Source organism: Camellia sinensis, chromosome 5 (genome assembly GCF_055761805.1).
Source record: "Camellia sinensis isolate YWXY chromosome 5, ASM5576180v1, whole genome shotgun sequence".
NCBI lineage: Eukaryota > Viridiplantae > Streptophyta > Magnoliopsida > Ericales > Theaceae > Camellia > Camellia sinensis.
Window position 1 is genome coordinate 150,091,345 of NC_138965.1, and position 10,219 is coordinate 150,101,563.

Here is a 10,219-nt window from a genome sequence, read left to right on the forward strand (position 1 = left end):
TATTATCTGTGTTGTGCTTCAATATCAAGTTTTGAGTGACTCTTAGCCAGAATGAACCCTCCAAGTCTTAGCCAGACTGAGCATGAAGAGCTCAGCCAGACTGAGTTAAACATAGCCTTAGCCAGACTGAGCCCTCCAAGTCTCAGCTAGACTGAGCATGAAGAGCTCAGCCAAACTAAGTACGAAGAGCTTAGCCAGACTGAGTTAAACATAATCTCAACCAGACTGAACCCTCCAAGCCTTAGCCAGACTGAATTAACTCTTCTTCCTAGGTCATTTCTACCCAAATTAAATTTCCAATACTTGATTATCTCCACATCCATTTTTGTTCAACGCAATTATCATTTACATTTTTGTTCAACGCAATTATTATTTACCCAAGTTGAATTTCAACCCATTTTTGCCCAAGGCAATTTCAATTTCCTTACTTCCCAATGGTTTGATGTGTTAGTCATCCTCACACAATACAAACATAAAAAGAACTAACCCAGTTTTTATTTCATTAACAACTTGCACCACCATACACTTTATTACAAAAACCACATTCACTTCATTACAGGAACGGCATTTTTTTTATAAAAAAAAAAAAAAAAAAAAAAAAAAAAAAACCAACAACAACAACAAAAGCAAAGGAAAGCCACCCAGCCCTCACTTCCTGTCGCTGGACGCCAGGCCTTCCTTTTCCACCCGCTCATCCAGGGGAGTCTGGGCGACATCATCCTCTCCTACTTTCACCTAACTAAATTCCACATCTGGAAACAGTTTCTGCAGCTTTTATTTGAAGCTCATCCAGCCACTGTCCCAGTACTGGCTCATCTCATGCTTATAGAAGTTTGACTGCTGAAAACTCTGGATCACTTCTTCTTCAGTTCTCCCAACAGCAGCTACTCCTGATGGACCAGCACTATATTCTCCCTCTCTGGCTAGGCCTCTCGCCACCGCCGTATCAATGGCCATCTAGAATTCAAGAGACGCCTTAAACTGCTAAGCCGCTACCGTACACAGGTCTGGATAGGCTGCCTTCTCAGACGCCATCTTCCTGGTTAACTCCTCCCTCCTAACCCTCTCTTCTACCAGGGCCCTCTCCAACCTAGCCACACGCACATCTGCCTCTTCTTTGTCTTTCAAGGCCTGATCACGCAGATCTTCATTATTCAACAGGGCCTCTTCTAATCTCTCTTTGGCGGTGTCGCAGGCTTCTTGGACCTTCCCCATCTTCTTCTGTACACTCGCCAACTCAAACTCTAGTGATACCACCTTATGGCGCACCACCTCAAGTTTTGACTTGGCGACCGACAACTCAGCGGTGACCTCAGTCTGACCTACTCTGGCGTGTTCTGTCAAGTAACTCTACACCACCGTCAATACTTCCATCTTTTTTGCCCTTTACGTATAGTCCAGGCCTTTTGCACAAGCACTCACGCTGCTTTTCTCTAGCCCACCGTCTCCACCCTTAAGCTTTGCAATTGTGCCTTCACTCCTTCCAGCTGGGCCTTCAGCGATTCTGCATCCACCTTTGCCCGTGCTGCCTTATTCAGCAAGGCCCCCGCCAAGGTCGTTACTTCCATCTGCGCTGAACAGAACCCTCTCAGGAGGTCGGCCTCTGTAAATTGTGCCATCCTCCATATGGCCACATCCTCCACAACCCCCAAGAGACGATCTGCGGCGACCCTAGCTTCGCCTCCTTCTCCCGCCGAACGACCGGCCACCGCACGAACATGATACGTAGCAATCTTCAATGCGGCACTCGTCTTCACTTTGCTCACTCACCCCCTCCTTACCCTCGAACTTGGGGACACTTCTTGTACAAGCACATCCTTAGACGATTGGTCTTCCAATCGTTCGCCTCCTGCCACATGTTCTTGCTCAGCTGTTCCACTCACCACTTGGGCACTTGGCCTCTCCCAACCCAATCTTGGTCTCCCCCACCTCTACTTCTAGGGATACCTCCGTTATTCCCTCATTCACCTTCTTCAACACTGGCCCTCCCTCACTCTCCTCCGCAGCCGCCCTCATTTTCTTCTTTTTCTTCAACACCGCCTCCACCTCCTTTTTGCTCCTCTCCCTCAGCGAATCCACTGGCGGTGGTAGCGGCACAAAATCGGTCAAGTCCTTGTCTCCCAAAGGCTTAGAGCATGGTTGGATTGGCTCCTTCATAACCAGCTTGGGCGCACGGCCTAACTTTGATTCTTTATACTTATTTGCCTTGGCGAACGTTCTTTTGTCCTCTGCCTCCTACATCTTCCTCCTCGCCTCCAACTTTTCCAGTGTAGGGTCCTACTCGGTTGGCTGTGGCCCCAGATTCAAGGCAAGCAAGGTTGAAGACTGGATAAGGCCATCCCATTTTAAACCCTTCTTCGCCCTCCACTCTTTCACTTGTTTAACCCTCTTCTCCACCTCTGCCTCCAGTCTTGGCTCCACCAACTTAATGGGAATTTTCCACATTGTACGCATAGCCCCTCCCTTCATTCGCCGATACATAAAACCACCTTGGTCTTCACTCCTTCACCGACGACGGCAAACACGCCACTAATTCTCTACCTGCCACTGCTTGCAAGGTCACCCATGTTTCTTGTTGACCTGAGGCCTTATAACAGGAAAAGAACTCATTTACTGTCATCGCTACTCCCCTGGTCGGTCGTGGCCATGCGATCGCGCAGGCCAATAATATTTTCCGTGCATTGGGCATAAGTTGACCTAGCACCACCTCCAACCGGTTCAACACGTCTACCATTATTTATGGGAGTGGCCACCTTAGACCCCTCCACAACGCCTCCTTTTATAGTGTAAACTCCATCGGATATGCATCTAACGCCCTCTCCTTCAACGTCGGCAGCTTTAACTCTACCTCCGCTGGAATCTGGTATTTCTTACGCACCTCCTCCAACTCCTCTACTGTAAACGTCGATTTGTCAGCCTTGGTGTCCAATGGTCAGGTCCCACATGGCTAATCGGCCTCGTCACCACAATCATTGTGGACGGACAGGGTCGCGCCGCTTACTCTGCCCCTCTATACTGCTCCACCAACTCCACCACATCATCCTTACCTAGCACCTCTAACCCTATGGCCGGCGTTTCCTCTCGAGCCATCTCTTTTACGTTTCTGTATATTGCTTTGGACGCAGGCGCGAGAAAGTTCGCAAACTATTGGAGGAGAGCGTCACACGACACGAACGAGATCAGGTCTGGGATGTGTTGGTTTCTCGCAATAAAATATGTAAAACGGATAACTCTAAATACCCACGGTTTGCCTATTTTCCAAGGATCGAGGTTAAAACTCGCCAGTTTAAAATTTTCAAAAGTTAAAACCCCCACCTTTTTCCATATCTTATCCTAACCCTAACTTTTCGCTTCCTACTAATACATCACCTCCCTCACCACTGGTTTAGATCACCTCACGTGTACAGCCACGATTTATCACCCTCTTCCCCTCTCCCATCTATTCCACTTTACATCATTACGTAACTCATCGTTTCTCAAACCCCGCGCGTCGTTACTACCTTTTCGGCCCTTCTCATGGTCAGCCCTCTTTACGGTCGAACCTTCGATCCTCTAACTTGGCTCCTTTTGCGGTCGGTCCTCCTCACGCTTGATCCTCTCACTTTGTCCCCCCTTGCAGTCGGTCCTCCTCACGATCGGTCCTCTCGTTCGACCCCCTTCGCAATAGACCCTCATCTCGGTCGGTCCATCCTCCTCATGGTCGATCCTCTTCTTGGCCCCCTTCACGATTGGTCCTCCTTACGATCGATCATCTCGCTTTGCCCCCCTCGCGGTCGATCCTCCTCACGGTCGATCCTCTCGCTCTGTCCCCCTTTCACAGTCGGTCCTTCTCACGATCGATTCTCTCACTCTGCCCCCTCACAGTTAGTCCTCTTTACGGTTAATCCTCTCGCTTGGCCCCCTGCGCAGTCGGCCCTCCTCACGGTCGATCCTTTTGCTTGGCCCCTTTCGCGATCAGCCCTCCTCTCGGTTGGTCCTCCAGCTCAGCCACCACCACGGTCGGTCATTCTCCTTGGCTTGGGAGGACCCTACCCATTTTCCTTCTTATTCCTTTCATTGGACTAAAGCTGCACTTGGGAATAAGGGATTACTGACATTGGTGGGCCCACAAAAGGTTTTGGCCCATGACTTAGAGCCCAATTCATGCTCCAAGTACTAAAACCCAGCACCCTTGAGAACCCAATGTTGAACCAAGCACCAATGGCATCTAAACACTTGTCAAATAGGGAACCAGCCACGTAAGCGGACAAAGATCTGTAAAGTTATTACACCAATACATCAGCCATTAATGAGACCCTGGTAGCATTAAATGCAGCAGCCTTTTCACGTCGGAGAAAACAGGCTCACCGTGAACGAGGTCAGCTAAACCTTAGACTTACGGCCGATGAGACAGCTGGGAAGGGACAAGGAAATGATGAATGAAAAAGATAAAAGGCTTCAAAAGAACAACATAGGTTAAGTTTTCTCTCATTCCTCTCATATATTATCTCTCTAGAAAAACCTCTTTGCCTTGAATTAACTTGATCGTCGAAGTGTCTGCCGGAGGACTTCTCCTCATTGGACCGTTTTTGCAGGTGTATTCTGCGAACTATAAGCCCAACAGACCTATCTAAAGTGTGGATCAATCTGACCCATCCATCCTCCAAGTTTACAATATTATCATTATTAAATAATATAAATAAGATACATCATTATGTTTGCTTTTTTTTTTATTTATAAATTTTGTTTGTATATTCTTTATTATCCTACATCACTCAAATTGTCATATTTTATGACCATCCTCAAAAGTCCTACTCGGTCTTTCATTAGCTTGAGTTATGACAGAAATTTTTACCTTATCACAATGTGGATTCTTTGGTGGTCCTTTTTCTTATCCTTGTTACGTATGCGTTGAGAATAATTTAGAACATTCTTTTGGCATGGCAACTCTTGATTATAAGTGAATTTGCTATTACCTAAAACTCTCATTTCACAAGATTTGAGGATTTCAAAGACAATAGATATAGAAGAGGTGGAGGACCTTGTGCCCTTTCTTCGTTGATATTTGTTAAAAAAACTTGCATACCAGCTTTCCTTTTTTTCTTCTTCACCACTTTCTACATTGTTGGCTTTTGTGTTTGAGTCTTCTTCACTCTCCACTATTGCGTGTATAAGAGGGAGGATGAAATGTCTTTTGCTCATGAGACCAAACCCTTGTAAACATCACATTTTTGTAAGTTTGCTCCTATAACAAAAGTAAGTTTGCTTCTAGTAAACGTGAGCTGATTCAAGTAGAGAGGAGTTCCAGTGATGATAGCAGTATAATTAAACCGTATTTGCTCCTAAGGAACATTCTACACCTTCACCCACAGTGGAACAAGCATTTAAGCTTTGGTTGTCTACTATAATTCGTAACCTTTGATTGTAGCTTGGTTGTTTCTTGTACTTACGATGGTTGTGATTGATGAATTTTCTCATTCTTTTTTACCTCTCTTTGTTTACGTTATACTTGTATAGTCCAAATAGTTAGTTGTTTCACCCTAAATTTTGAACACAATCCCTAAATCATGTGTTTCCAAATTTTAATCTATATTACAAATAAGTGAAAACTAAAATTTTTGTCATAAAAGATGTACAAGAGTTGGATGATGGTAAAAGATACGCAATTCCATTGTTGAGTATTTTTGTTTATTTGTTGTCCATTCCTACGTTAATCTTTACTTGACTTGTAGGGTTCAAAAGATGGACAAGAGTTTAATGATGATGAAAGATAGGTTGAAAAATAAAGAGTGCCAACAAGGTGTTAAGTCATTTATTGACTTTACTATGATGGATTTAGGCCCACACGATGACATTCTTTGTTCGTGTATCGATTGCTTGAATGGCACAAAACATAGTCGACAAGTTGTATGGCTGCACTTGATTCGAAAAGGAATCGCATGTTCTTATAGAACTTTCACCACGGGGAACATGTTCCATTATGTCATGATCAGCCTACTGTATCAAACGATGATGGTGAAAGATATGGAGCTGCAATTCAAAATAGCTACCGAACCACCGTGTCGCTCTCACAAACAGTTTCCCCTCGACAAATAGGACTTGTGACAACTAACAGAATGTAATTCGGACTCGTAGATTGGGAGTTAGAGTCAAATATGCCCAAAACTTAGTCAAAAAAGGGATTTTCGGGGGCAAAAATTCAAAACAGCCCCCGAACCACCGTGTGGCCCTCACAGACAACTTCCCCTTAACAAATAGGACTTGTGACAACTGACAGAATGTAATTCAAACCCGTAGGTTGGGAGTTAGAGCCGAATACGCCCTAAACTTACTCGGAAAAGGGCGTTCCAGGGGCAAAAATTCAAAACAGCCCCCAAATCACCATGTGGCCCTTACGGACAGATTTTAATTGACAAATAAGACTTGTGACAACTGACAGAATGTCATTCGGACCCGTAGGTTAGGAGTTAGAGCCGAATACGCTTTAAACTTTGTCGAAAAAGGGCATTTCGGGGGGCAAAAATTCAAAACAGCCCCCGAACCACCGTGTCGCTCTCACGGACAGCTTCCTCATGACAAATAGGACTTGTGACAGCTGACAGAATGTAATCCGAACCCGTAGGTTGGGAGTTAGAGCGAAACACGCCTTAAACTTACTCAAAAAAGGGCGTTTCGGAGCGAAAATTCAAAAAATCCCCCGAGCGACCATGTGACTCTCATGAATAGCTTCCCCATAACAATTACGACCTGTGACAACTGACGGAATGTAATTAGGACCCGTAGGCTTGGAGTTTGAGCCGAAAACGCCTTACACGTAGTCGAAAAACTCATAACACTTAGTTTAAAGAGCGACAACTTTTTTAAAATAATATCCACATATTCTAATAATTGTCTTTATATATTTATAGGACGAAAAAATTACATATTAGATTGTTTGTGTATTTGGTTGTAATAAATATTGCATGATACATATATATATGCTTTTATTTCCAAGAAGACATTTCTCGAATGCATGTTAGAATATGTTCCCTATGGCTGACTGAATTGATATTTTGTAACTAATTCTAATGTTTTCTTTTTTATTTATTTTTTTTCATAGATGGCTTTGTTGCGTGGACTTGTGGATAATCCATTTTGGTGTATGGAGAAGAAATTTCACTTTTGTATAGTACTAATATAATACTTTTTTCGTCCTCAGCTTTTGTGTAGTTCACTATTACTGATACAGAAAAATTTTGGCAATCAACAAATAGTGGCTGGCGTGGTACGTAGATCACCTTCTGTCGTGGTACATATATGACCATTTGTCGGCATACATATATGACTTTTTGTCATGGTTTATAGGAAATTTTTGTCGTGGTACAGATTACAATGGTAATGTGTACCATGCCAAATGGTAATTTCGCTTGGTAGTAAATGTATTTTTTTGTATACTGAGGGATTTGATTTTTGTATGAAATTATTATTTTAGTTTGGACAATAGTTGGTTTGTATGGACTTTGACATTTAAAGTTTTTTTTTTCTTGGTATATGGATGCAAATTGTGGAATGATTGATAATATATGTTTGCTTTTGTTTATATACGTATTACAGGTTGCATGGAATATAGATAGGTTGTGAAGAAATTACAATTTTGCGATAAAACATAATATCATGTGTTTTGGCGACTAAACAATTAGTAGCTAAAAAGAAATTGAGGAAATAGTTTGGGCGACTAAAAGTTTTGTACAAAAAAAAAAATAGACATTTGGCAACTAAAAGTTTTGTAGCAAAAAAAAAAAAAAAGAGAAGACATTTGACAACTAAAAGTTTTGTAACAAAAAATAAAAAATAAACATTTGGCGACTAAAAGTTTTGTAGCCAAAAGAAAATCAAACATTTGGCGACTAAAATTTTCATAGATAAAAATAAAAGTTAAAAAATAAAAACACTTTTGCCGACTAAAAATTTAGTAGCAAAAAATGTGGGACTTTAGGCGACCAAATATTTAGTAGTCAAAATAAGAACTATTTACTAACTAAAACTTTAGTAGCCAAAATTGTGGGACTTTAGAAAACCAAATATTTAGTAGCCAAAAGAAGAGCCTTTGCTGACTAAAACTTTAGTAGCAAAAAATGTAGGACTTTAAGTGTCACGACCCCATTCTGTCCCTAGTAGAATGGTGCCATGATGGCCAATAATCCGAGATTACCAAAGGCCAACTTACAAAGTCTCACACACAATCAGAGTATACATAGGGGGTTTTCATGTGCGGAAGCAATAAATTTAAATCTAAGTAGTCCATAAAAGTTGTGCATAGATCAAATGAAATGACATACATCTTAACATGGTCTTACAACTTGATTACAATAAAATAAGTACATAATACATCTTGATCAAAAGGCTTCTCAAGCCGGCATATACAAAAGAAATGAATTACAAAGCCAAGAAGCATAATCTTCAATATGCTACAAAATAGGAATCCAAAAACATCTTGCAAAACACATCTAGGCGTCACCGCCTTCTTGCTCGTCACCTACATATATATAAGGAGAGGGTGAGCTTGGATGCTCAGTGAATGATAGTAGTAATAAAGGTTTGCATGAATGTTATTCAAGATTTTCATCAAAACAATACATAGCATAGTTTGAACAAAATCCAGGGATGAACCAAGTTCATCTATCAAGTCTTTCAAAGCTTCAAGGGATGCTTACTAACATCAATATAATACAAGGGATGACATTCCGGACAAACCCACGTGGTAAACCGTCGGTGGCAAGACAAAGGGAGATATCTCAAACAAGAGTGCTAGTTGCATTATAGTCCCCTAGCACTAAGAACTTTCAAAACAAGGGTACTAGTTGCATTATAGTCCCCTAGCACTAAGGACTTTCAAAACAAGGGTACTAGTTGCATTATAGTCCCCTAGCACTAAGGACTTTCCAAAAATGTCATCAAAACAAATATAATACTTGATACAAAAACTAGGGATAATCATTCATGCTTGATCAAATACTTTTCCAAAGCAAACAAAGCTTTATCAAAACTTTATAATATAGCTTTATTAAAAATACCACTCACATAGCTCCTCGTGTGCAGGGATTAAAGCAAGGGTTCCAAGGCCTACAAGCACATAATAAATCCCATTGAATGGGCTTCAAGAAGTCAAGGAAAGATGCTCAAAGATGGATATGAAATGCACTCTCAAAACAAGCCTTACATGAATGCAAATGATCCCGGCATTTATTTCAAAACTAGGTCAAGTCAAAGCAAAACATGTTGGAAGTTAAAACACTGTTTTTCATCTCGGGAAAAACATGCTGGGTACCAACCAGGTCTTTGCCGAGGTCCCACACCTCTTGGCCGAGGTGTGGTTACCAAAGCTTCGGTGAACGGCTGTCTGCCGAGGTGTTCATGCAAGATAGACTAATGGTGCAAGTGATCATACAAGGTGGGCCAAGGTGAGATACGATGCTTGGCCTAAGTGTGAGATCTAGGCAAGAGTGATCTCGGTGACCACACCTAAGGAAAGGTGAAGTCTGGAAATCTGGGTTTCCTTCCTTGAAGAACATGAAGAACATAAAGAACATGAATGCTAAAATCATAACTTGTTTATTCAAAATCTGAGATTTCATGATATGAGTTCAGAAACATGGACTTGGGTACCCATACTTGAAGATCTTATGAAAACAAACACAAAAACATGGTTCTTGACACAAACTTTCGGATCAAAGCATGGTTTTATTTCAAGAACACAAGAAAATCATTTTCTCTTTCTAAAACAAGCTTTAAATCAATGCATGGCTCATGGATCATGCTAGATCATGCAATGCGATTAGATGAACATAAAGAATAACAAGAGTAGATCAAGATTTTAACCTTAAAACACGAATCAAACGATTTAGACTCTAAGGATCAAGCTTGGAAATCTACTTCTCTCTCAAGAACTCTTCTTCCTCTCTTCCTAGAGCTTCTCTCTCTTCCTAGGACAAAGATATGACAAATGATGTGGGTTTCTCTACTGCCAGCAGACTTAACCCTCTACTGGGACACGTGGCACCACCAGATTGGGTTTCCTAAAAAATGTGACTGAATGACAAGACAAGAGCATGACAAAGTGTGTATAACAAGTAAGGTGACATGGGTACTCCGGCAGGTAATGACCTCGGATCAAGACATAGGCTTCGATAAGTAAGGTCTCAATGATCTCGGCTAGGAAGGATAACACTTGGCCTAGCTGTGCCACACCTCGGCCTAGATG